The sequence below is a fragment of the Pongo abelii genome, chromosome 10 (genome assembly GCF_028885655.2).
Source record: "Pongo abelii isolate AG06213 chromosome 10, NHGRI_mPonAbe1-v2.0_pri, whole genome shotgun sequence".
NCBI classification, from domain to species: Eukaryota; Metazoa; Chordata; class Mammalia; order Primates; family Hominidae; genus Pongo; species Pongo abelii.
The window spans coordinates 711,263-736,810 of NC_071995.2; the positions used below are offsets into that span (position 1 = coordinate 711,263).

General features: G+C 43.7%; 1 long non-coding RNA gene across 1 annotated transcript in view; it reads right to left on the reverse strand.

Annotated features, from left to right (window-relative positions):
• Window positions 1–25,548, reverse strand: part of LOC134759460 (uncharacterized) — a 44,004-nt gene that overhangs the window by 10,390 nt on the left and 8,066 nt on the right. The window contains exon 2 of the long non-coding RNA XR_010135687.1: window positions 1,547–1,765. This is a non-coding gene — a long non-coding RNA (uncharacterized LOC134759460). The remainder of the gene's footprint in view (window positions 1–1,546; window positions 1,766–25,548) is intronic.

Sequence of the window (25,548 nt, forward strand, 5' to 3'; positions counted from 1 at the left end):
TGAGACAGGAGAATTGCTTGAACCCGGGAGGCAGAGGTTGCAGTGAGCCCAGATGGTGCCACTGCACTCCAGCCTGGGCAACAGAGTGAGACTCTGTCTCAAACAAAAACAAAAACAAAACAAAACACACAACAACAAAACACCAATTCTGATATGCATGGTCTTCATTTTAAGCCATCTCAAATCTCTTCAGAAAACAAAAGTGATAAAGTGTGAATCCTCTATCACATCATCTCCTTTTCAGGTCCTCTTCCCTGACTATGCTTCATTTCTCCTACAGCTCATCAGTCCTTAACATGGCCACTGCGCTACGTAAAAGCCTAGTGTGAGCAGGGTGAGTCTGTAACGTGGGATTGGTCCTGACCTCTCACGTTGGTATTATAAAGGAGTACTCTCTGTGGAAAGAGAGCTTTGTGTCTACTTCATATTTGTAAAACAGATGCTTCCATACTTCCTTTTCTTCCCACACAGTATTTTATATTAAATATCTAAATGAGAAACACAGAGTCAAGATCGTTCAACTGGCTCAGCAATACACCTCACCTATAAATCAAAGCGAAGGAACACTTCAGCAGTGAAAAACAGTCTGTGCCAAGAGACAGGATACTTCTCTTCTATTTGTGGGTATGCTATTGTCCTGCCATGTGACCTGGCCTCTGTGGGACTTCACGTCCTTTCTGTATAATATGACATTTCTCCTAACACTAACTTTCTATCAATACTTTCCTTTTAAAAATTAGAAGTTATTATTTTCTTGTATTATTTTAAGTCCTCAAAATTAAAAAAAAAAAAAGAAAAATTACGAATTAAAAAAATAACTTGGCCGGGGGCAGTGGCTCATGCCTGTAATCCCAGCACTTTGGGAGGCCAAGGCGGGCGGATAACCTGAGGTCAGGAGTTCAAGACCAGCCTGACCAACAGGGAGAAAACCCGTCTCTACTAAAAATACAAAATTAGCTGGGTGTGGTGGTATGTGCTTGTAATCCCAGCTACTTGGGAGGCTGAGGCAGGAGAATTGCTTGAACACGGGAGGTGGAGGTTGCAATGAGCCAAGATTGCACCATTGCACTCCAGCCTGGGCAACAAGAGCAAAACTCCATCTCACAAATAAAATAAAATAACTTAAGAACCAAATAGAGTTGAAATATTACCCATTAGTAAGTATGTGATCAAAGGCAGGCAGTTCCCCAGGCGTGTAGCAACGAGTGATACAGGAATGAAATCTTAGTCCCTAGGGTGGGACTAGGGTGATACGGGGGTAGGATGATTTCAGACATGGGATTTGTTTTTGTTTTTGTTTTAGCATTCCAAAAGCAGCTTTCTTTTATAACAAAAAGAAATTAGAAGAGTAGCTTTCAAGACAGTATGATCAACTAAGACGCTATTTCCCAAACTAGTGCTCTGAGGAACACTATCTTTAGAGTCCCTAAGTAGGTATACTTAATGCTCACATTTGGAAAATTATGTATGCTCTATCTCTCTCGGAGAATCATCATGCATGTTATCTTATGAAAGACGGAGAAATCCTACAGAAAAAAAACCCCACCTATTTTAACTTTGTTTCATCCGGCGTTCACAAATTTATCTGTGCATGGATCACTTTTTTGCTCACTGCCATTACCACCTTCCACGTCAACATGGGGAGTGCTGCGCTAAGGCAACGTCTTGGCCTGTGAATCACAAGCCACGGACTCTTTTGTGTGTTTCTGCCAGAGCATTGCTGAGTAACCGGGTCAGCCCTCTGTTGGGGTCTTGATTTCTCCACCTGAAAAATGAGGAAGATAACACTTGTGGAAGATAACACTTGTCCACACTTAATAGAGATGAGCTAGATAACATCCATGAGGGCTTTGACCCTTTAAAGCAGGTTCTGTAGAAACAATGTTATTATCTCAACCACACAAGCATGACGGGATAATAAGTCACATCATTAGATTCTATTATACACACCCGGACCCAGCAGAGGCGCCACACTTACCTTTCTGTCCTGGTCCCTGAGGGCTTTACATAAATTTCATATACTCCAGTAAGCAAACCCACTTCATGCTGGTTCCTGTTTCAAACAGACCAAAAAAGAAAGAAAGGAAATACAGAGAAACAGACAAAGTGAAGAAATAGAGAATGCAGGAACAACAGCAATGGTTAACATTGACTGAGTACTTGCTAGGTGTTACGCATGTGCTAGGCAGTTGAAACACAGTGTTTAAATCATCCCATCCAGGGCTGGGTGCAGTGGCTTACATCTGTAATTCCAGGAGGCAGGAGGATCATTTGAGCCCAGGAGTTTGAGACCAGCCTGAGCAACATAGTGAGACCCACATCTACACACACAGACACGCAACACACACACAGACACACACACACACACACACACACACAAATTGACCCATCTAGCCCTCATCAAAATCCTAAGGAAGACACACTTATTATGACAAAATTGGAGGTTAGAGAGTGTGGCTTGCCCAAGGACATACAGGTATTACCTGAACATGCCTGCCTGATTCCAAAGCCTGTATGACATTGTTTCCTAAGGTAGTACACATAAAATGATCTTAGGTGGTAAAAAAAAAAATTATTTTAATAGTTTTGCATTTTAATGTATATTCGAAAAAACATGATATGTATTGCAAAGCCATGGTTTCATTCAAAAATATCATAGGTGAAGATAAGAAAATAATAAAGTCTAATTAAGAAAATAATAGTACAACTGATATGTGGACACATCAAAAATCATGAAGGTGGTGTGCTAGTGACTGAAGTTGGGGAATCATTGTAATACATCCTTCTACCTTCCAAAAACCTTTTACCTCCCGAAAAAGAGAAGGTAAGCCAAAGCCCAGTTAGATTCACCTTAACGAGCCTTTTTGTTTTGTTTTATTTTGTTTTGTTTTGACTCTCTGTCACCCAGGCTGGAGTGCAGTGGCATGATCATAGCTCATTGTAGCCTTGAACTCCTGGGCTCAAGAGATCCTCCTCCCTCAGCCTCCTGAGTAGCTGGGATTACAGGCATGCACCACCATGCCTGTCAGATTCACATTAACAAGGCTTTGAGCTTGTTTCTGACTCCTCTAGGCTCAAGTGCAAGAGAGGAAATGAAGTTCAGTGAAGGCTGAAGGTTGGAAACGGTTGCTATGTTTATCTGCGGTGGGGAGGTGGGGGCAGAGAGGCATGTCTGTGATTGTGAGATCTGATTCACAGAAAATCACAGACTGACAAGCACCATCTCCTACAGAGAAGGAAACAATATCTTTAAATTCTTGGCAACCCTCTCCCTGACCTTCCAACTGTGCACAGCTGCCTGGTTCATCTTTCAGCTCTGTGGAGAAGGGGAGGGTCTTAGTTAAGACTTCTTGGTTGCAAAAGCAACCCACTCAACTAGTTCAAGTCAAGCAGAAAAAAGAAAGAAGGGCTTTTGTAGATACGGGGTTTTGTGTAGACCCACAAAAAGATGGGAGCTGGAGTGGGAGTCAGGACCCATGACTGCTGTTTGTTTTTTGGGGTCTCTCATCTCTGCTTCTCTGAGGTTCTCCTTCATTCTCTCTTTCTGAGCTTCACCAGGCATGACCATCTGGCCCTAGCCTTACATCACTTCTTTTTTTTTTTTTTTTTTTTGAGACGGAGTCTCTCTCTGTCGCCCAGGCTGGAGTCCAGTGGCGCGATCTCGGCTCACTGCAAGCTCTGCCTCCCGGGTTCACGCCATTCTCCTGTCTCAGCCTCCTGAGTAGCTGGGACTACAGGCACCCGCCACCACGCCTGGCTAATTTTTGTATTTTTAGTAGAGACAGGGTTTCACCGTGGTAGCCAGGATGGTCTCAATCTCCTGACCTCGTTATCCGCCTGCCTCGGCCTCCCAAAGTGCTGGGATTACAGGCGTGAACCACCGCTCCCGGCCATCACTTCACAATTCTAGCCCCTACCGGACAAGGCCCAGTGCTTCTGAGCCTCAAGTCTAAGCTGCCATTAGCAAATCAGATTGGCCCAGCTAGAGTCAGGAGTTCATTGCTGCACAGTGCATTATAGCTAGGGTAGGTCACGGTGTAAATAATTAACAGGCCCTTCTGAAATCCAGCATCCTCACACTCAGTAAGTCCTGTGATTTCTAATAGGCAAGAGCTGCGTCAACTTCCCTGATACTGTGGCCAGTATAGTCCCAGCTTTCCTGCTCTTTCAGTACAGCAAGTTGTGTTTTGACATTTGAAATAAAGCATTGGGTTTCTTGCATCAGTAACAATGCTTCTTTCATTCTACCGACTCTGGTCACCTTGAGTCTTGAAGACGATTGATACTTACTTACAGGGCGATAAACATGTAATCATTTGGCATAGAGAAAAAGGGTTAAGAAGCTGTGCTATCAGTAATGGTTATAGAGTACCCGCTGGCACCGTGTAGGGGGTCTCTGGGAACAGCTGAAGTGATGATGTTGATTATGATGCTAAAGATGATGGTAACAGCAATAAAAGAATTGAGAAGGATGGGTCTTCTCAAAAAACATAAGAATACAGATAGAGAAAAGGAGCACAAATAATAGATCTCCATGTAGTGAAAATAATCTTGAGCTAAGGACTCAAAGACTTGGGTTCTAGGCTTGTCTCTGTCCCTTAACTACGTGAGTTAAGATCGTTCACGTAGTGATCTTAGACTAATCATTTGGCTAGTTGTGGTCCATATCTATAAAAACTGAAATGACTTTCTAAGCCAGAAATTTCTGGGATCCTACAGTCTATAATTCTGTGCGTGGGGGATAAAGTGGATCTTTGAATAAATGAGGTGATTAGAGCCAGGTGAGGATTAGCAAGGTCTGATTTCTTAGGGGATGAATCTTCAAGAGAGATTCAAAAGGCGTGAGGACAGCCTTTGGTGTGCAAACGCAAAAGTATCTGAGAAAATCTCATTCAAGCCAGTCGCAGTGGCTCAGGCCTGTAATCCCAGCACTTTGGGAGGCCGAGGTGGGTGGATCATAAGGTCAGGAGTTCGAGACCAGCCTGACAAACACGGTGAAACTATACTAAAAATACAAAAATTAGCCAGGCATGGTGGTGCGCACCTGTAATCCCAGCTACCCAGGAGGCTGAGGCAGAAAAACTGCTTGAACCCAGGAGGCGGAGGTTGCAGTGAGCCGAGATCACACCACTGCACTCCAGCCTGGGCAACAGAGTGAGACTCTGTCTCAAAAAAAAAAAAAAAAAAAGAAAGAAAACCTCATTCAATTTTAAAAGTATATTTTGCCAAGGTTAAGAATGCACCCGTGACACAGTCTTACCCCAGGTGGTTAGGATACAGCTTGCTTTTATACATTTTAGGGAGATATGAGACCTCAATCAATACATGTAAGATTTACATTGGTTTGATCTGGAAGGGTGGGACATCTCAAAACGGGGGGCTTCCAGGTTATAGGTAGATTTTAACATTTTCTGATTGGCAATTGGTTGAAGAGTTATTATCAATAGAAAGAAAAGTCTAGGTTACAATAAGGGGTTGTGGAGACCAAGACTTTATCGTGCAGATGAAGCCTCCAAGTAGCAGGCTTTGGAGAGAATAGATTACAAATGTTTCTTTTTAGACTAACAAGACTTAAAGTCTGTGTTAATGTTAATGCTGGTCAGCTTTTCGTGAATTCCAAAAGGGAGGAATATATATGAGGAATGTCAGACCCCTGCTTCCCATCATGGCCTGAACTAGTTTTTCAGGTTAACTTTGGAATACACTTGGCCAAGAGGAGGGATCCATTCAGATGATTGGAGGGGGCCTTAGAATTTTATTTTTGATTTACAGGTGGAAGGGAAAAGGCAAGGTCTGGGGTAGAAGAGAGGGCCCAAGATAATGGCTTGAGAGTATGCTGATCTAAAGGGAAAAAACTGAAAATGTAAGCAGAGAGTTAATTTGGGCCAAGTTTAAGCACTGCAACTTGGAAGCATAGATTCAAGTTGCCTTGAATGTATGCTCTGATTAGCAGCAGTTACAAGAAAGTTTTTAAGGGAAAAGAATAGACGAGTTCCTAAGTTGTTTACCAAGAAATTACATTAAAATGACATAAAATATTCATTGGCTATACATTTTTCTTTGTTATCAAAAATTCCAGGAACATGAAGACAATGGGTGAAGCAGCTAGTCTGAAAACTACAGGGAAGAAAAGAAAGAACAGGCCAGGTGCAGTGGCTCACGCCTGTAATCCCAGCACTTTGGGAGGCCGAGGCAGGCGGATCATGAGGTCAGGAGATCGAGACCATCCTGGCTAACACGGTGAAACCTCGTCTCTACTAAAAAATAGAAAAAATTAGCCGGATGTGGTGGCGGGCGCCTGTAGTCCCAGCTACTCGGGAGGCTGAGGAGGGAGAATGGCGTGAACCCGGGAGGTGGAGCTTGCAGTGAGCCGAGATCGCACCACTGCACTCCAGCCTGGGCGAGAGTGAGATTCCGTCTCAAAAAAAAAAAAGAAAGAAAGAAAAGAAAGAACAAAATGTCTTCAAATAATTGCCCCTGGGTATGGGTGGGGGCATATGCATGTGATTGAAGTCCCATACTCATTTCTCTCTGGGCCAGATACATTTTGCATACCTCACAAAGCTCTGACTGCTCTGAGCTATTTTTCTTTTTCATTTCTCCCTTTTGATCAGAATTTTTCTCTTCTAAAAGTATTGATGATCAGCCGGCACAGTGGCTCATGCCCTGTAATCCCAGCACTTTGGGAGGCGGAGGCAGGTGGACCACCTGAGGTCGGGAGATCAAGACGATCCTGGCTAAGATAGTGAAACCCTGTGTCTACTAAAAATTGAAAAAAGTAGCCAGGCATGGTGGCGTATGCCTGTAATCCCAGCTACTCGGGAGGCTAAGGCAGGAGAATCGCTTGAACCCGGGAGGCAGAAGTTGCGGTGAGCAGAGATGGTGCCATTGTTGTCCAGCCTGGGTAACAAGAGCGAAACTCCATCTCAAAGAAAAGAAAAAAAAAGTATTGATGATCAACATTTTAGATGTCTGTCCCACATCACCATGAAGCACATCGAAGGGAAAGAGGAAACAGGTACTATGGCTCAAGAACATGGAGAAGTCTCAAGTCCAAATTGATTGGCAGCACAAAGGTGAGGCAGGAGAACAGGGAATTAGGGTAGCCAAGGGTTGGAGCATAAGCAAAGGAACAGCAGGTGCAGCCAGTTCTCATAAGCAAGAGAACAGCAAGTGCAGCCAGTTCTAGGCAAGACTGTGCAGCCTACAGGCCACATCTTCACCTCTGTGGTAACAAGACAGAAGTTTCCACTTCAGTTTCTGAGTGACTGCAAGCCAAGCCTCCACTTCAGCCTCAGATTGGTCTCAGGCCAGTCCTTCATAGGGTGTAACCAATTGGAGGCCTCCAAAGGGCACCTGGGGTGTTGCCAAGTTCTTTCAGCTTAATAAAATCCCTAATTGAGGCATCTCTTTAGCTGCTTGCTCACACCTGCTTTTACTCTGTGAGTTGTACTTTTGCTTCTTCAATAAATCTGTGCCTTTCTTACTCCGTTCTTTTGTTGTTTTGTTTGTGCATTTTGTTTAATTCTTTGTTCGAAACCCCGAGAACCTGGACAACTCACAGTCAAGACCTTCCGTCCAGTAACAAAGGAACAGACCTCAGTCATGTCATCTGCTTACAAAGGAGCCACGGTATGTTGAATCACTTCTTTTTTCTTTTTATTATTTTTTTATTTTTTATTTATTTATTTATTTATTTTTGAGACGGAGTTTCACTCTTGTTGCCCAGGCTGGAGTGCAATGGTGCGATCTCAGTTCACCGCAACCTCTACCTCTCGGATTCAATCAATTCTCCTGCCTCAGCCTCCCGAGTAGCTGGGATTACAGACAAGTGCCACCACACCCAGTGAGCTTTTTGTATTTTTAGTAGAGACGGGGTTTCACCGACCTCAGGTGATCCGCCCGCCTCGGCCTCCCAAAATGCTGGGATTACAGGTGTGAGCCACCGTGCCCACCCCGTTGAATCATTTCTAACCATCTAGCTATCATGATTAGTTTTTTTGTTGTTGGCTTTTGTGAAAGGAAAATAAACCTCAGGACCCCAAAGTCACTAGTCCAAAGGGAAGAATCAAGCTGGGAACTGCATCCGGCAAACATGACCCCCATTCTATTCCTAAATAAGATAGCTACAAAGATAAAAAAAATTACATGCATCCGTCACAATTTGCCCAAAGGGAAATTCCTTGTGGACAAAGGAGAGCCAGAACTCAGTCATCTCTCTGTTCACGTGAGACAAAAGCATGCATATCTAATTACTTCCTTTGTCCTATTGTCTCACTAAGCTAGACTAAGGCATAAGTGACTATTCCTGTAAAATGTATATTCAGTGAAAGGCTAATCAGAAACTCAAAAGAATGCAACCCAGCCTGTAATCTCAGCACTTTGGGAGGCCGAGGCGGGTGGGATGACCTGAGATTAGGAGTTCGAGACCAGCCTGGCCAACATGGTGAAACCTTGTCTCTACCAGAAATACAAAAATTAGCTGGGCGTGGTGGCGCACACCTGTAATCCCAGCTACTCAGGAGGCTGAGGCAAAAGAATCGCTTGAGCTCAGGAGGTAGAGGTTGCAGTGAGCCGAGATCTCACCACTGCATTTCAGCCTGGGAGTCTCAGAGTGAGACTGTCTCAAAAAAATAAAAATAAAATAAAAGAAAGAATGCAACTGTTTGTCTCTTCTCTACCTAGGACCTGGAAGCCTGCTTTGAGTTGTCCTGACTTTCAGACCAAACCAATGTACATCTTACATATATTGATTGATGTCTCACATTTCCCTAAAATATATAAAACCAGGCTATATCCCAAACACCTCGGGCACATGTGTCACAGGTATGTCCTTAACCTTGGCAAAATAAACTTTCTAAATTGAGACTTGTCTCAAGTACTTTTTGATTCACATTTTAGACATTTAGAAACATAAGACATAATCAATTTAAGAATTAAAAATATTATGCAATCAGCCAGGCACGGTGGCTCACGCCTGTAATCCCAGCAGTTTGGGAGGCCGAGCGGGCAGATCACGAGGTCAGGAGATCGAGACCATCCTGGCTAACACGGTGAAATCTTGTCTCTACTAAAAATACAAAAAATTAGCTGGGCATGGTGGCGGGCGCCTGTAGTCCCAGCTACTCGGGAGGCTGAGGCAGGAGAATGGCGTGAACCCGGGAGGTGGAGCTTGCAGTGAGCCGAGATCGCGCCACTGCACTCCAGCCTGGGTGACAGAGCAAGACTCCGTCTCAAAAAAAAAAAAAAAAAAAACAGATTACACAAATAAGGTCAATTATTATTCGAGACAGGATCTCACTCTGTTGCCCTGGCTGAAGTACAGTGGTGCAATCATAGCTCACTGCAGCCTCAACCTCCCAGGCTCAAGCAATCCTGCCACCTCTGCCTCCTTAGTAGCTGAGACCACAGGCACACGCCACCATGCCTGGCTAATTGTTTTTTTCTTTTTTAGAGATGGGTCTTGCTATGTTGCCCAGGCTGGTCTTGAACTCCTTGCCTCCCAAAGTGCTAAGATTACAGATGTAAATCATAGCAATTGGCCTTAACATAACATTATTTTAAGAGTTTAAATTCCTGAAAGCAATTTTGAAATTATTATACAAGTACCCTCCCTAATGTCTTCCTCAGTTGTCCTGGGTCCCAAGTACCCATATGGCACTCAGAATGGCTATAAAGGGCAGGGACCATCTGGGTCCTGAATTTACATGCCAGGTATAGAGCTCAGGACAGAGGACCAGGATGTAAAGATGCCTAAAAAGGCCAACCCTTCCCAGCATGTCCCCAGGAGGCACAGCTGGGCCAGGGAGGACATATTGGGTTTGGCCCTGCCCTGCAGCTAGTGTCCTTGGTGCTACGGACATGCCAATGTCTTCAGGCCTCACCAAGGCCACCTATCTAGACCCCAGAACCTAAAGGCTCAAAACCAAAGATGTTAGCTCACTGTAAAATGTGTGCAAGGGTTGGGGGAAGCCCAGCAGCCAGCCCTCACCACTTTAGGTCACAGACAAATTCAGCAGGTATCAAAAATATCACAGAAGCAACAGGGTTTTTTTTTGTTGTTTTTTGGGGTTTCTTTTTGAGACAGAGTCTCACTCTGTTGCCCAGGCTGGAGCCCAGTGGCACGATCTTGGCTCACTGCAATCTCCGCCTCTTGAGTTCAAGTAATTCTAGTGCCTCAGCCTCCCGAGTAGCTGGGATCACAGGTGTGACCACACCCAGCTAATCAAGTAATCCATCCTCCTCTGCCTCCCAAAGTGCTGGGGTGAAAGGCATGAGCCACCGCACTCAGCTGAGGCAACAGTTTTATAATCTTAAACATCTAGCAGAGACGGTATACATCTGTTTGACCAATAGACCACACAAAAATGTCTGAACTATATTTAGTCTTCAAACTTTCTAATTTAATTTTAACAACAATTTAAAAACTAGTTTTATTTACCAAAGGTTACTAAAAATCGTGTGAACCTGAAAAGCATTTGGGCTTATTTACTTAATTTATGAGTGCTCACTTATGTCAACCTGGTATCATGTACACAATATAAAAACACAGCATGTACACAGATACACATAAAAAATAGACACTGCTGGACATGGTGGCTGACGCCTGTAATCCCAGCACTTTGGGAGGCCGAGACGGGCGGATCACCTGAGGTTGGGAGTTTGAGACCAGCCTGACCAACATAGAGAAACCCCATCTCTATTAAAAATATAAAATTAGCCGAGCATGGTGGCACAGGCCTGTAATCCCAGCTACTTGGGAGGCTGAAGCAGCAGAATCGCTTGAACCTGGGAGGCGGAGGTTGCGATAAGCGAAGGTCACACCATTGCACTCCAGCCTGGGCAACAAGAGCGAAACTCCATTTCAAAAAAAAAAAAAAATAGACACAGACACAAATTAAGATTTTTATAGCTTTGGCTGTTGGCTGTGTGCAATGGCTCACACCTATAATCCCAACACTTTGGGAGGCTGAGGCAGGTGGATCACTTGAGGTAAGGAGTTCGAGGCCAGCCTGGCCAACATGGCAAAAACCTGTCTCTTTTAAAAATACAAAAATTAGCCTGGCATGGTGGCACACACCTGTAGTCCCAGGTACTCAGGAGGCTGAGGCAGAAGAATCACTTGAGCCCGGGAGGCAGAGGTTGCCGTGAGCCAAAATCATGCCATTGTACTCCAGCCTGGGTGACAGAGCAAGACTGTCTCAAAAAAAAAAAAAAAAAAAAAAGATTTTTATAGCTTTGAGTTTAAAATTTGTCATCAGACAGGTAAAACTCATTAGTTTAAAAGGATAGTTGGATTAAATTCTGTCTCTGTAAATGGAACAGATTAAAGTTTTTGCAAGCCGTTTCGGAGTTTCAGAGAAAACAGGGAAGCAAATTTGCATCTCAAAGGAGAGAGAATGTACGCATTTTCAAGAAGGAGTTTAGATGTGTTAAAGGAAGATTAAAAGTGGATGTCAAGGTAATGCAAAATCATAGGAATTCACTAGAAAATTTTACAAGGAAATACATAGATGGGCCTAGAAAAAATTCAGAAACTGAGGTAGGAGGCAGGACTCAACTCTGGAGGTGGGGCTTGGACACCAGACCAAACTGAAGACTAGCTCAAACAGGTCCAGGGAGGAAGCAGCTTTCCAGAAGACACACCCACCAGTGTGCCATGTCAGTTTACCATCACCACGGCAACACCCAGACATTACTGCCCCTTTCCATGGCAACAACCGGAGGACCCGGTAGTTACTCCCCTCATCTTAGAAAGTTCTACATAAACCACACCTTAATTTGCATAATTAAAAGTGGGTACAAAGATGAGAGCAGAACCACCTCTGAGCTGCTACTCTGCTACTCTGGGCTACTCTGGGGCAGCCCCGCTCCACAGGAGCAGCCCTTCTCCTGCTGCCATACACGGCCACTTCAATAAAAGTTGCTGAGTTCTTTCCTGGGCAAAGCTGGGAACCCTCCCGGGCTAAGCCCCGATTTTGGGGCTTGCCTGTCCCGAACCAAAACCTTTTCGAAGTAGCCAGCCAAATGCCAGAAAGTTGTATTTTGAAGACTAATCTAGTTGGATAGGTGGATTTTTAAATTTAGTTTTCCATTTCTTAACTGGATTACTGAGCTTAGAGTGGAGCCCATTAACAAACAGGGCCAAGAAAGTATTTGCAGTTCTCAGGGCCTAATAATTAAACATGTGAAAAGCAGGCACAGCTGGGAAGGTGATCTAGATCTTTAAAAATCAAGAATCCCACTTTTACTTTGAATCGCAGGTCCCCAAAAGAGGAAAGAATGCCATGGGTCCAGGGCCACGCAATGTTTCCACAGTGCTCCTTGCAACATCAGCCCAATCTGTGGTCAGACCATCCCCCACAGGAGTCTTATCCCTTGTTGGAGAATGTTTTCATAACCTCCAAGCATTCGAACTTCACCTTTCTTATCTAAACACACAACGAAACAAGTAGCCCCCTGCAGTAACAACCATTCACTGCATTTGCTGTCAGATACTTCTAAAACTGCAGCTTTTGTCAGTCACTTGCCAGCCATTGCACACACAAAGGTCAAATTCTCTCTCAATACAAAGTAATCCTTTTGTACTCCAAAAGCCAGAGATCAGGAAACTCAATGCAAAAGAGAGCAGAGCTTTAGACCTGAGAAAAGTATGCCCACAATTCTCAGGACTCCACAAAAGAAAGAGAAGACCCCAAAAGAGAGAGAGAGAGCACGCATGTGTGTGTGTGTGCGTGTGTGCATGCATGTATGCATGTGCGTGTGTGCGTGTGTGTGTGCATGTATGCATGTGTGCGTGTGTGTGCGTGTGTGCGTGTGTGTGTGCATGTGTGCATGTGTGTGCGTGTGTGCATGCATGTTCATGTGCGTGTGTGTGCGTGTGCACGTGCCTGAGTGTGCGCGTGCCTGAGTGTCACGTGCGTGTGTGTGTGCGCGTGTGTGTGCATGTGTGTGTGCGTGCGTGTGTGTGTGTGCGTGTGTGGTGCCTTTTCCTGTGTTCCTCAAGAGGTCTCAGAAGTCTCCTCTAGATTTCTTCACGTGGTATCAAAGACGGCCAAAGAAAGGAAGAGCGGAAGTGGAAGGAAATGGAAGAACAAGGCCTAGCGGGGCTAATTTGGAAAGATTTTAAATTTTCTGAAAGGCCAATGAAGTTTTACGTTTTTCTCAGCAAAATCATGCCAAAAAGAAAGGAAGCAAACGGAGAGGTTAAACATTTTTTTTTTCAAAAGGAGTTTCAGTTGACTGAAAAAGAATTCCCAGAAACGGGACCCCAGGGAGAAAAAGCAGAAAGGCCCTTTTTGTCAATAAAAATTATACCCTGAATATCAGCTTTTAATTAAGCTGATTTCTAACCATAGAGCTCTTTAAAAAAATCTTTTCAAATCTTTTATCAGATTTCAGCCAGGACAAATAGAAAGTAGGACTCCCATTCTGTTTGGTTCTAAAATAGCTTTTTTTTTTTTTTTCTGATCTATCAAAGTACCTCCATTTTGGCTATTGTAATTTAGGGTCATCTGAAGTCCTGTGGGCCCATTTGTTCAAATGTCTGCAAGAAAAAGCTCCGTTAAGTGTTATACAGAAAATCAGCCGATATTTCCAAGGGAGGCTGCGTCGTTAGAGAGTCTTCAGACTTGAATGCTTTGTTACCCATAATTTAGAGGCCTGAATCACTCACAGCCAAGCTCTGGGCTCTGTTTTGGGTCAAAATATGCTGCTTGTGAGTGTAACTCCTTAGTGTGTCACTACTGAGTTGTGTCCACGTTTTTATGTGTCTCAGAATCGTTGAGTCCCCAGAGGGTCACAGAGTCCTCACGAGTGCTAAGTGGCCAGCCTTTATGTGCACTTGTTGGCAGAGTGAGGGAGATTATGGATGTTCTCCTGAGAGAGGAAACTTTTAAGGTACGAAAGTCCCAATACCCCCAGCAAGTCTCTAATTATTTAGGGTGCCCTAACGGGCTGGAGGAAGCGAGTGCCTTTTATCTTTGGAGTGAAGAATCCACTCTCATATATTAGAAAAAGGGAATCTAAGAGAGGTTGGTCATGCATCAAAGTTTGATTTCCAAAATGAAAGGTCACGATGCAACAATGTCTTGGCCGAAAATGAAACCAAACTGCTAACTCCAGACCTATGAGTTGCCAGAAAAATATCCTGATCTCCTGACTTAAATAGGAAAGTCAGAGACAGAACCCTCATTCAGAGAGAGTCAAAGAGAAACCACGCAAACAAAGTCTAGACCTCCACCAAAGAAACGGGGGTCTGGATTCAGGAGAACTCACCCGCAACACCAATGAGACTTCTGAAGATGGAGAACGCAATGGGTTTGTGCTAGTACCAAGCACTGCCTTCAGAGAAAAACAATGGGTGGTTGCTGTGGGGGATTCACTCTGAATCCTGCTGACTTATGCCAGCTACATCGACTTAAAGGAAAATACATTCTGAGTGGAGAGTTTACCTGGGCCAAGTTTGAGGACTGCAACCCAGAAGCATAGATTCAAGTTGCCCTGAATCTATCCTCCCAGTAGCAGCAGTTGTGTTTTTTTTAAATCTAGTTATTTATTTATTGACTGGGTTATGAGACTGGCTAGGTTTTGTATTTTTGATAGAGATGGGGCTTTCACCATGTCGCCCAGGCTGGTCTTGAACTCTTAGGCTCAAGTGGTCCACCCCCCTCAGCCTCCCAAAGTGCTGGGAATACAGGTGGGAGTCACTGCACCTGCCTACAAGTGGGTTTTTCTTTTCTTTTCTTTTTCTGGAACTTTATTTCTTCTAACAGGTACAAGTGGTAGTAGCCTTTTCCTTCTTTTAAAGGAAAAGAAAAAGGCAGTTCCTAAACTATTTACCAAGAATTTACATAAAAATAACATAAGATATTGATTGGCTATACATTGTTATTTATAACACACATCCCAGGAACATGAAGATAATAGGTGAGGCAGCTAGTCAGAAAACTATAGGGAAGAAAAGAAAGAACAAAATGCCTTTAAACAATTGCACCCAGGGGCATGGAGGTGGGGTTTGGGGGATATAGGTGGTTGTGGGGAGGGTGACTAGAGACCCCTCTGAGCTATTTTTCTTTTCTCAAGTAGGAATAGAAGTGTGATGCTGGAGAAGGAAACCTGGACCAAAATGTGGTGTGGGTAACTTGTTTCTCTTTTCTGGGTCTCAACTTCCTCCAGCTCTATTTTTCAGAGAAGGAAGTTGCATGGGAAAGGAAATGGCAATCAGTTTTGTCTAGCTGAAGCAGTCTAAATTGAAGTATAAAAAAAATTAAGGTGGGCTGGAGTGAGAGGAAGGCTGGGGAAAGCTGGTGAGGTATCTTGAAACCTGTGTTAAGGAATTTCCCTGGCTTAGAACAGGGCAATTGGTTTTTACCATTAAAATCCCTTTGGTTTTTACCATTAAAATTCCAAAGTTACAGCCCTCTCTTCCTCTTTGTAAATGTTGGTTAGCCACTACTGGACATTACCAATGCTCGGGGAAACTAGTCGAGATTAGAAGAAACAATTGTAAAAAGCAAAGTAGAGGTTCCTCTTCAAAGACTTTCCTCCCCATGTAATTAGGAATAAATAGTAACTTCTCTTAGAAGCAAAATTTATTCAAAGACCTGTGTTAATATTCTTAAATATCTCTAGCCATAATAAAGAAATCAATGTACTTTATGTTCTTAGCTCCCACAATTTAGCCTAAATATTTGCCCTGCCATGCTTCTACTGGTCCAAGCAAGCATTAGGTCATAGCCTGTTCTTCTTCCTCATTTGAAGGTGTTTTTACCTTTCTCAGCATTCCACAAGTTACCTCCTCCTTCCTTCGTTCTCTTCTGCCTTTGCCTCTCTTAAAAAGTTCTAAGTTGCTAGCCAATTGGGACAAATACAGAATGTGAGGTCCTGTTCCAGTCAATGAAAACCGGACACAGCAGTAGGGTGGACGCATCAGGTTATAAATGACCCTGTCTCCTTTGTTCAGTGTGCTCTCGTGGCAAAACTGCTGGCGAGTGTACCCTTTCTGCAGAAAGTGAAAATGGCCTTGCTGAGAAAATTAAATTTATGTTGAAGTGCTATTTCTTTACGGCACCAGGGAACAAGCGTTTCTAACACAACTTTACACGTTCGTAGTAATAGCAGGTCTGCAAGGTTGACTCCAGCAGAGAAAGTCAGGAAGGCAGTTAGTGCATGCAGCCAAAGAACTACAAACATAGGGAGGCACCAGAACAGTCCATTTCAAAGAAAAGATCCTTCCAATATGCAGAATTACAATCTCTGAACACAACTTCCCGGCCTCTATTTTGATTTAATTGACTGCGCGGCTCCAGATGAAGGGCTGGTAAATTGAGACCTGAATTCTCCTTCAGCAACAACCACGAAGAGTTGGAGGAATGGGTGGTAGTATACTGTACTCACCCATTTTTCAAATTAAGTCTTTAAGGCTCCTAGTAAGCCAACTGAAAGGAATTCTTAGTTCCTCAGGCTAAAAGAGCACAGAAGTTGCTATGTGGGATGGGCACCTAGTGCCTCACGCCTATAATCCCGGCACTTTGGGAGGCTAAGGAGGGAGGATCACTTGAGGCCAGGAGTTTAAGACCAGCCTGGGCTGGTGAGACTGTCTCTACAAAAAATAAAAAAATTAGCCAGTCATGGTGGCACATGTTTGTAGTCCCAGATACTTGGGAGGCTGAGAAGGCAGGATTGCTTGAGCCTGGGAGTTCGAGGCTACAGTGAGCTATGATTGTGCCACTGCACTTCAGCCTGGGTGACAGAGCAAGACCCTGTCCCTAAATAAATAAACAAATAAAATTAGCCAGGTGTGGTGATACATGTCTGTCGTTCTAGCTACTTGGGAGGCTCAGGTGGGAAGATTGCTGGAGCCCAGAAATTTGAGGCTGCAGTGAGCTCTGGTTATGGGGCTGCACTCCAGCCTGGGTGACAGAGTAAGGCCCCATTTCAATAATTTAAACAATGATTTTTTTTCAGAAATGTTGCTATGTGGGCCAGGAGGAGAGGCTCACACCTGTAATTCCAGCACTTTGGGAGGCCAAGGTGGGTGGATCACCTGAGGTCAGGAGTTCAAGACCAGCCTGACCAACATGGTGAAACTCCATCTCTACTAAAAATATAAAAATTAGCTGGGCATGGAGGCGGGTGCCTGTAATCCCAGCTGCTCAGGAGGCTGAGGCAGAAGAATCACTTGAATCCAGGAGGCAGAGGTTGCAGTGAGCCGAGATCATGCTACTGCGCTCCAGCCTGGGTGACACAGTGAGACTCCGTCTCAAAAAAAAAAAAAAAAAAGTTGCTATGTGAAGATAGAAGGAAAATAGGCAGAAGGTAATGAGTTCAGAGGACTTGCTTTTAATTGTATATTAAAGTGTAAGAACTCTCAAATATTCTGCATTCTTTTTGAATGACTTTAGTGTGTTTTTCCACCTATAGCTACATTGAGACCAGAGTACCAGCTTTCCTTGCAGAGAGAGAAAGGGAGTGAGAAGGGGGAGAGACAGACAATGATGAAAATGAGAAATGATGATGATTGTTTCCTCTGAGATAAAAAACCTGAGCTCTCTGCTAAGGAAAGAAAACTCCCTCTAGGATTTTTTTCTTCACCCTTCGTGTCTTATTCAGGAAGGAATAATAAAAGAGAGGAAGACAAAGAATGCTGCCATTTCCTGAGGTCCTTTTTTGAACTAGACACTTTCTCCTTTATGGTGTCTTTTAATCTCCACATTTTTATACGTGAGGAAACTGGAGGGTCAGAGTATTTAAGTAACAAGTTCTCTCCATTATAAAAGGCAGAAGTGGGATTCTTCTATCAAGGCCTGGCTCTTTCCACACCAAAGGAAAATCAATCAGGCATCCTACAGGCCGTTAGCCACTAGAGGGGCTGGATGAGTTGGGTGGCTGAGAGCACTGTTCTCTGACTTGAGCACGCAGCAGGATCTCCTGGAGAGTCTTTTAAAACACAGAAGAACCCACCTCTGAGTTTCTGGTCCTGTAGGTCTGGAGTGGAACCAGACACTTTACATTTCTAAGAAGGTGTCAGTCCATCTAGAACCACACCTTGCGATTAACTACCTTAGAGCTAATAGTCTCCAGGAATGGAAAAAGCACTTCCCAGTTCATGTTCTAATGACAGTGGAGTCAGGGAACGTGACAGTGTCACTCTCGTATGGGAAGGGCTAACACATCCCCAAGTGCCCTTAGAATAGAATTCCCCACGTTCTGAGAGTTGACAGAACCATATGTTCTTGACTTCTGATTCCACTGCAAGATTTCACCCACAAAATATTTTCATTCTTGAATGTGCGTGATTACAATCAATCCTCATTATTCCTGGATTTCATACTGGGAATTTGCTACTCTCTGAAATTGATTTGGAACCCCCAAATCCATCCTTGCAGTACCTTCAGTCGTTCACAGACATGTGTAGAGAAGTGAAAAGTTTGAGTCACTCAAACCACGGTGGTGCACATTCCAAGCTGCGGTCAAACAAAGCCAGGCCCTGCCTTCTTGTTTTAGCTCTCCACGGTAATGCAGTGTCCTTCCTATTTGCAGTATATGTAGTGTTATGTTTTGACATTTTTGTGCTTTTTGTTGGTGATTTTGTTCTTTAAAAAATAGTCCCCAAGCATAGTGCTGAAGTGCTGTCGACCATTGCTAAGTGCAAGAAAGCTGTAATATGCCTTACGGAGAAAATATGTGTGTTAAATGAGCTTCATTCAGGCGTGAGTTACAGTGCTGTTGGCCATAGATCTAATGTTAATGAATCAACAATATATAATAAGTATCTTTAAACACAAACACACATAATTGATTGGTTGATGAAAAATGTCATCAGAGGCCAGGCGCGGTGGCTCACGCCTGTGATCCCAGCACTTTGGGAGGCCGAGGCAGGCAGATCATGAGGTCAGGAGATCGAGACCATCCTGGCTAACACGGTGAAACCCCGTCTCTACTAAAAATACAAAAATTAGCCGGGCGTGGTGGCGGGCGCCTGTAGTTCCAGCTACTCGGGAGGCTGAGGCAGGAGAATGGCCTGAACCCGGGAGGCAGAGCTTGCAGTGAGCCGAGATAGCGCCACTGCACTCCAGCCTGGGCGACAGAGCGAGACTCCATCTCAAAAAAAAAAAAGAAAAATGTGATCAGAGGCTCACAGGAACCTCACCCTGTGTTGCCCCTAGGAGCAACGTTTCAGTATTTACAGTAACCTTATGAAAAATGAGAATCGGCTGGATATCGTAGGGAATCTGAAGGCTCAAGGCACATGAAAGAACCACAAAAATCAAGACAAGAAAAAAAATGGAAAAAACCTGAAAATTGACTCAAAGACTTGGCAAATGCAAATATATGTATATAATATAAAAATTTTATTTTATTTTTTGTACAGGATGGGGTCTCACTATGTCACACATCATGTTGTTTCTCTAGCTATTTGATACGCCAGAATACAGGAAATGGTTAGGGAGAAGAGTTGCTGCAACATCTCAGCCTTCTCCTGTTATCCTTACAGACGACATTTTGTCTGTAAAAAGTGAATCTCAAGCCCCCATCCTCATCAACTCTGTTCTTCAAGAACTGTCAGAAGCCTCTGTGCTAATAATGCCAGGCTTCTCACGTTCAGTGCCTGGGCCTGGAGGGAGGAAGGGCAGGGTCCTTGCAGCTGCTGTTTATCTCACTCCTGTTGTAACCAGAGAACAATGGGTCCTGCTAAGGGAGGGATGAGAATAATCCTTCCATTGTTGGCATAGCAGCTAAAGATGAGGCTCTGAACTTGGGGATCAGTTCCCGCTCCTCTGCTTTCATTCTGAGTATTCTCAGAAGCACAGCCACTTTTCAAAGGTACACTGTTATGCTGGGAAGCCAGGAGATCAAGGCTGCAAGTGAGCTATGATCGTGCCATTGCCCTCCAGCCTGGGTAATAGAACGAGACCAGGTCTCTAAAATATAATAATAATAATAAGAATACAAATAAATGGCCTGGAACTCAGACCATACCTCACTGATAAAGAGAACGCCATCCTCACAGGTTTGGGTGGGGTAAACTCTTCAGAATCCTCCAGCCCACAGAGTAAGCATAGCAGGACTAACACGTCTGGGAAGAGGTTCAGCTCACACAGATGGGATAGTGGCAGGACTCTGATTTAGTCAGAGCAATTAAAGATGATTGTCAGTTAAGTATACGAAAATGCTCTAACCTTTTTGTTTTTAAGTTCTAGCTTGGAAAATGTGTGATTTTTATATATGTCATCACAGTCTTCATTCACTCTGTCACAGAATCAAGACCGATTCCGTGCGCTCTTGACAATTCTATTACACTCCTGCAGATACAGTTTCCTTCCTCTGGGACACGTGGTGACTCCGTGTAAAGGGCACGGGAGGGACTATTTTCTCACCATGAGGTTTACAGGTTTCCATTCCTGTCCACGCCTGTGTTACGTTAAGAGAATGCGCTGTATTTGCATTTGAAATGTGCCTACTTTGACAACTCCTAGCAATTGGTCAGTAGGAGGCTGGAGCTTGAAAAATGCGTAGGAAGAAGGTGAAATAGAATGAGATGGCTGCAAAGAGGAAGAGGGAGTGGGAATCCCAAGCAATTTTCAATTTTGCTACCACTAAGTTTCTTTTTTTTGTTTGTTTTTTGTTTTTTGAGATGAGGTCTCACTCTTGTCGCTAAGGCTGGAGTGCAATGGCACGATCTCGGCTCACTGGTTCAAGCAATTCTCCTGTCTCAGCCTCCCGAGTAGCTAGGATTGCCACCACACCCAGCTAATTGTATTTTTAGTAGAGATGGGGTTTCACCATGTTGGCCAGGCTGGTCTCGAAATCCTGACCTCAGATGATTTGCCTGCCTCGGCCTCCTAAAGTGCTGGGATTACAGGCATGAACCACTTAAAAATGGTTAAGATGGTAAATATTATGTGTTTTTTAATCTCAATTTTTAAAAAACCCTTCATGAGGACAGACTTCAAAATTAAATTTTGGCAACGGCACATTTTTAAGAGAGCCTTTCTCAAACTTGCTTGTGGGTATATAAGTCTCTGAAAATGGTAATGAATCTGAGATCTTGCCCAGTTGTAAGCCTTGGAAAGAGAGACGTCAATTTTTCCCCGAAGTATGCAACCAGAGAAAGACAAAGCCTTGAAGGACCATGAAAAAGAAGAAAAAGAACAAGCAGGAAGTTCTCAGGGGAAATAGTGCCAAGTGCAGGCGTGCCTGCCGTAAGCGACAAGTGTTGATGTGTGGTGTCTGAGGGGACAGGCACTTCTTGGGTCTTGCAAGGGTACTCTGAGTGAGGAAGAATGAGGAACAGCATGGAGCAAGCACTTGGGTTCACTCAGGGCTGCAAACTAACTGAAGGTAGTTACATGTCACGGCCAAAATAAACTGGAAGGAAAAACCATTTGTTGTGACTTTGTTGTGAGGGTAATCACAATAGCAGGTGCTGAACAGGAAGAACCCAGAAAACAATTCTTGAAACCCCATTCAGCGCCTCTGGAGAAAAATGCCTCAAAGTGCTCCAAGACTAGAGTTTGGAGAGCAAAGACGGGCCGGGCACGGTGGCTCACGCCTGAAATCCCAGCACTTTGGGAGGCTGAGGTGGATGAATCATTTGAGGTCAGGAGCTCAAGACCAGCCTGGCCAACATGGTGAAACCCCATCTCTACTAAAAGTACAAAAGTCAGCCAGGCGTGGTGGCGAATGCCTGTAATCCCAGCTACTTGGGAGGCTGAGGGAGGAGAATCACTTGAACCTGGCGGGTGGAGGTTGCAGTGAGCTGAGATCATGCCACTGTACTCCAGCCTGGGAGACACAGAGAGACTCCATCTCAAAAACAAAAACAAAAACAACAACGACAACAAAAACAAGAAAGCAAAGATGACAACAGGCATGGATCAGTGTGTGGACTCTAGTAGCCTGGGACAGGAGCTGAAGAGACGCTGTGATCATGGATCCAAGTCCCTCTTGCATCCTTGGGTGCCAGATGGTGATCTGGCCTTGGCTCACAACAGTGAAAGAGGAGCCAAACAGACAAATCAAGAGGAAAGCTAAACCTTGTAGGGGTTTGATTTCAGAGTAACCCCAGCCAACTGTCGACCTGAAACCACTTTCTCAAGGCATTGTCACTACCAGGTGCCCAAGCTAGAAATGCCCTATGTAATGCACAGATCACAATTACCTGTCCAGCTCATAAATTCACCTTGTTTCCTTTTCCAAAGGCCCTTAAACATTGCCTTAATACAATTAAGATGACACAGGTTGCCCTGGATGCTGCTGAAGAGGTCCCTTTGGAGTATTTTAAGTACTGTTTTCCTTCCTTCCCTTCTTCTTTCCTTCCTTCCCTCCCTCTCTCCCTCCTTCCTTCTTTCCTTCCTTCCCTCCCTCTCTCCCTCCTTCCTTCTTTCCTTCTTTCCCTCCCTCTCTCCCTCCTTCCTTCTTTCCTCCCTTTCTTTCTTCCTTCCCTCTTCTCCTTCTGTCCTTCCTTCCCTCCTTCCTTCCTTATTGTGGCAAAACATACATATCAACATTTACCTTTAAAAAAGCTTTTATTTTTGTTTTTGTTTTTTATTACAGATATGGTCTCACTATGTTGCCCAGGCTGAACTCAAACTCCTGGGCTCAACCAATCCTCCTGCCTCAGCCTACTGAGTAGCGGGGATTACAGATGTATACCATAATGCCTGGACATTTTAACCATTTTTATTTTGTTTTGTTTTTTGTTTTTTGAGACAGAGTCTCGTTCTGTCGCCCAGGCTGGAGTGCAGTAGCAGGATCTCGACACACTGCAACCTCTGCCTCCTAGGTTCAAGTGATTCTCCTGCCTCAGTCACCCAAGTAGCTAGGATTCCAGAGGCATGCGCCATCATGCCTGGCTAATTTTTGTATTTTCTGGCAGAGATGGGGTTTTATCATTTTGGCCAGGCTGGTCTTGAACTCCTGGCCTCAAGTGATCTGCCCACTTCGGCCTCCCAAAGTGCTGAGATTACAGGCATGAGCCACCACACCTGGCCCATTTTAACCATTTTTAAGTATACAATTTAGTGGCACTAAGTACATTCACAGTGTTATGCAGCTATTACAAATATCTCTGTCCAAAACTTTATCATGACCTTAAATAGAAACTCTGTACCCATTAAAGAGTAACCCCCAGCCCTGGTAACCTCTCATTTCCTTTCCCTCTCTATGAATTTGCCTATTCTATCTCAGATAAGCGGAACCATTAGGTATTTGTCCTTTGTGAAATATATTGCTGGCTTATTTCACTTAGCATAATGTTTCCAAGGTTTATTCATGTAGCATGTATCAAAGCTTCATTCCTTTTTAAGGCTGAATCATATTCTATTATCAATGTTTACCACGTTTTGTTTATCCATTCATCTATTGATGGACATTTGGGTTGTTTTTAACTTTTGACTGCTGCTACACATTGTGGATGTAATGCTGCTATGAACATGTTGTATAAGTATCTGTTTCAGTCCCTGTTTTCGATTCTTTGGGGGTATATACCTAGGAGTAAAACTGCCGGATGAAATAGTAATTCCATGTTTAATCTTTTAAGGAACTGCCAAACCGCTTTCCACAGCAGCTGCACCATTTTACATTCTTACCAGCAATGCACAAGTGTTCTAGTTTCTATACATCTTTACCAGCTTTTGATTTTGTGCTGTTTTTTTTTTTTAAAAAAGCCATCCTAATGATTATAAAGTGGTATCTCATTGTGTTTTAAATTGCATTTCTCTATTGACTAGTGATGTTGAGCATCTTTTATGTGTTTATTGGCCATCTGTATATTTTCTTTATAATAGACATTTTATGTAGAAATAGCTGTTCATTACTCATTTTTGAATGAGGTTTTTTGTTTTCTGTGTGTGGGTTTTTTGTTTGTTTGTTTGTTTTTTGCTGTTAAATTGTACAAGTTCTTTACATATTCTGGATATTATTTCCATTATTCCCTTGTCAGGTATATGGCTTGCAAATATTTTCCCTCATTCTATGGGTTGCCTTTCCACTCTCTTGATAGCATACTTTGATGCATGAAGTTTCCAATTTTGATGAAGTCCAATTTATCTTTTTTTTTTTTTTGAGATAGAATCTCGCACTGTCACCTGGCTGGAGTGCAGTGGCACCATCTCGGCTCACTGCAACCTCCACCTCCTAGGTTCAAGTGATTCTCCTGCCTCAGCCTCCCAAGTAGCTGGGATTACAGGCACCCACCACCATGCCCTGCTAATTTTTTTGTATTTTTAGTAGAGACGGGGTTTCACCATGTTGGCCAGGCTGGTCTCGAACTCCTGACCTCGTGATCCACCCTCCTCGGCCTCCCAAAGTGCTGGGATTACAGGCGTGAGCCACCGCGCATGGCCCTGCTTTTGGTTTTCTTTCCTGTGCTTTTGGTGTCATATGCAAGAAATGATTACCAAACCCAATGTCATAAAAATGTTACGCTAATTCCTCCAAGACTTTCTAAGAGTTGTAGTGCTTACATTTACAATTTTAGGTCTTTGATCTATTTTGAGCTAAATTTTGTAAATGCAGTAAGGTAAGAGTTCAACTTCATTCTCTTCTTGTAGATATCCAGTTTCCCCGGCACCATTTGTTGAAGAGACTGTCCTTTCTCAGGCTTAATTTCTTTTATATTTACATGTTTTTAGTTTCCTCGTTATGGAAGGAAAAGTGGTAATTACAAAAATTGTAAGCAATGCATAAGCAACATATATTTAAATAAATATGAGAATTAAACTGGGCAACTACTACATAGAGCTAGGTTAATATTGCAAATCTAAGTTTTACCTCATTTATGATGCCCTACCTCCTCAGCCTAGAGTGATTCCTTTCTTTCATTCATCTCTTAGCATTCATTGTCTATAATGTTTCTTAAATTATTAACAAATTTTAAACCATCAAAGTTATTAAAATTAAACTTTCACTCCAGCCACTGTTGAGAAAACCGACTTTTCTTTTTTTTCTTTCTTTTTTTTTTTTTGAGACGGAGTCTCTCTCTGTTGCCCAGGTTGGAGCGCAGTGGCTCAGTCTTGGCTCACTGCAACCTCTGCCTCCCAGGTTCAAGCAATTCTCCTGCCTCAGCCTCCTGGGTAGCTGGGACTACAGGCGCCCACCACCATGCCTGGCTAAGTTTTGTATTTTTAGTAGAGACAGGGTTGCACCATGTTGGTCAGGCTGGTCTCGAACTCGTGACCTCAGGTTATCCACCCACCTCGGCCTCCCAAAGTGCTGGGATTACAGGCATGAGCCACTGCACCTGGCCGGCCACCAACTTTTCTTTTTTTTTTTTTTTTTTTATTATACTTTAAGTTCTAAGGTATATGTGCACAACATGCAGGTTTGTTACATATGTATACATGTGCCATGTTGGTGTGCTGCACCCATTAACTCATCATTTACATTAGGTATGTCTCCTAATGCTATCCCTCCCCTCTCCCCCCACCCCACAAGAGGCCCCGGTGTGTGATGTTCCCCTTCCTGTGTCCATGTGTTCTCATAGTTCAATTCCCACCTATGAGTGAGAACATGCGGTGTTTGGTTTTTTGTCCTTGCAATAGT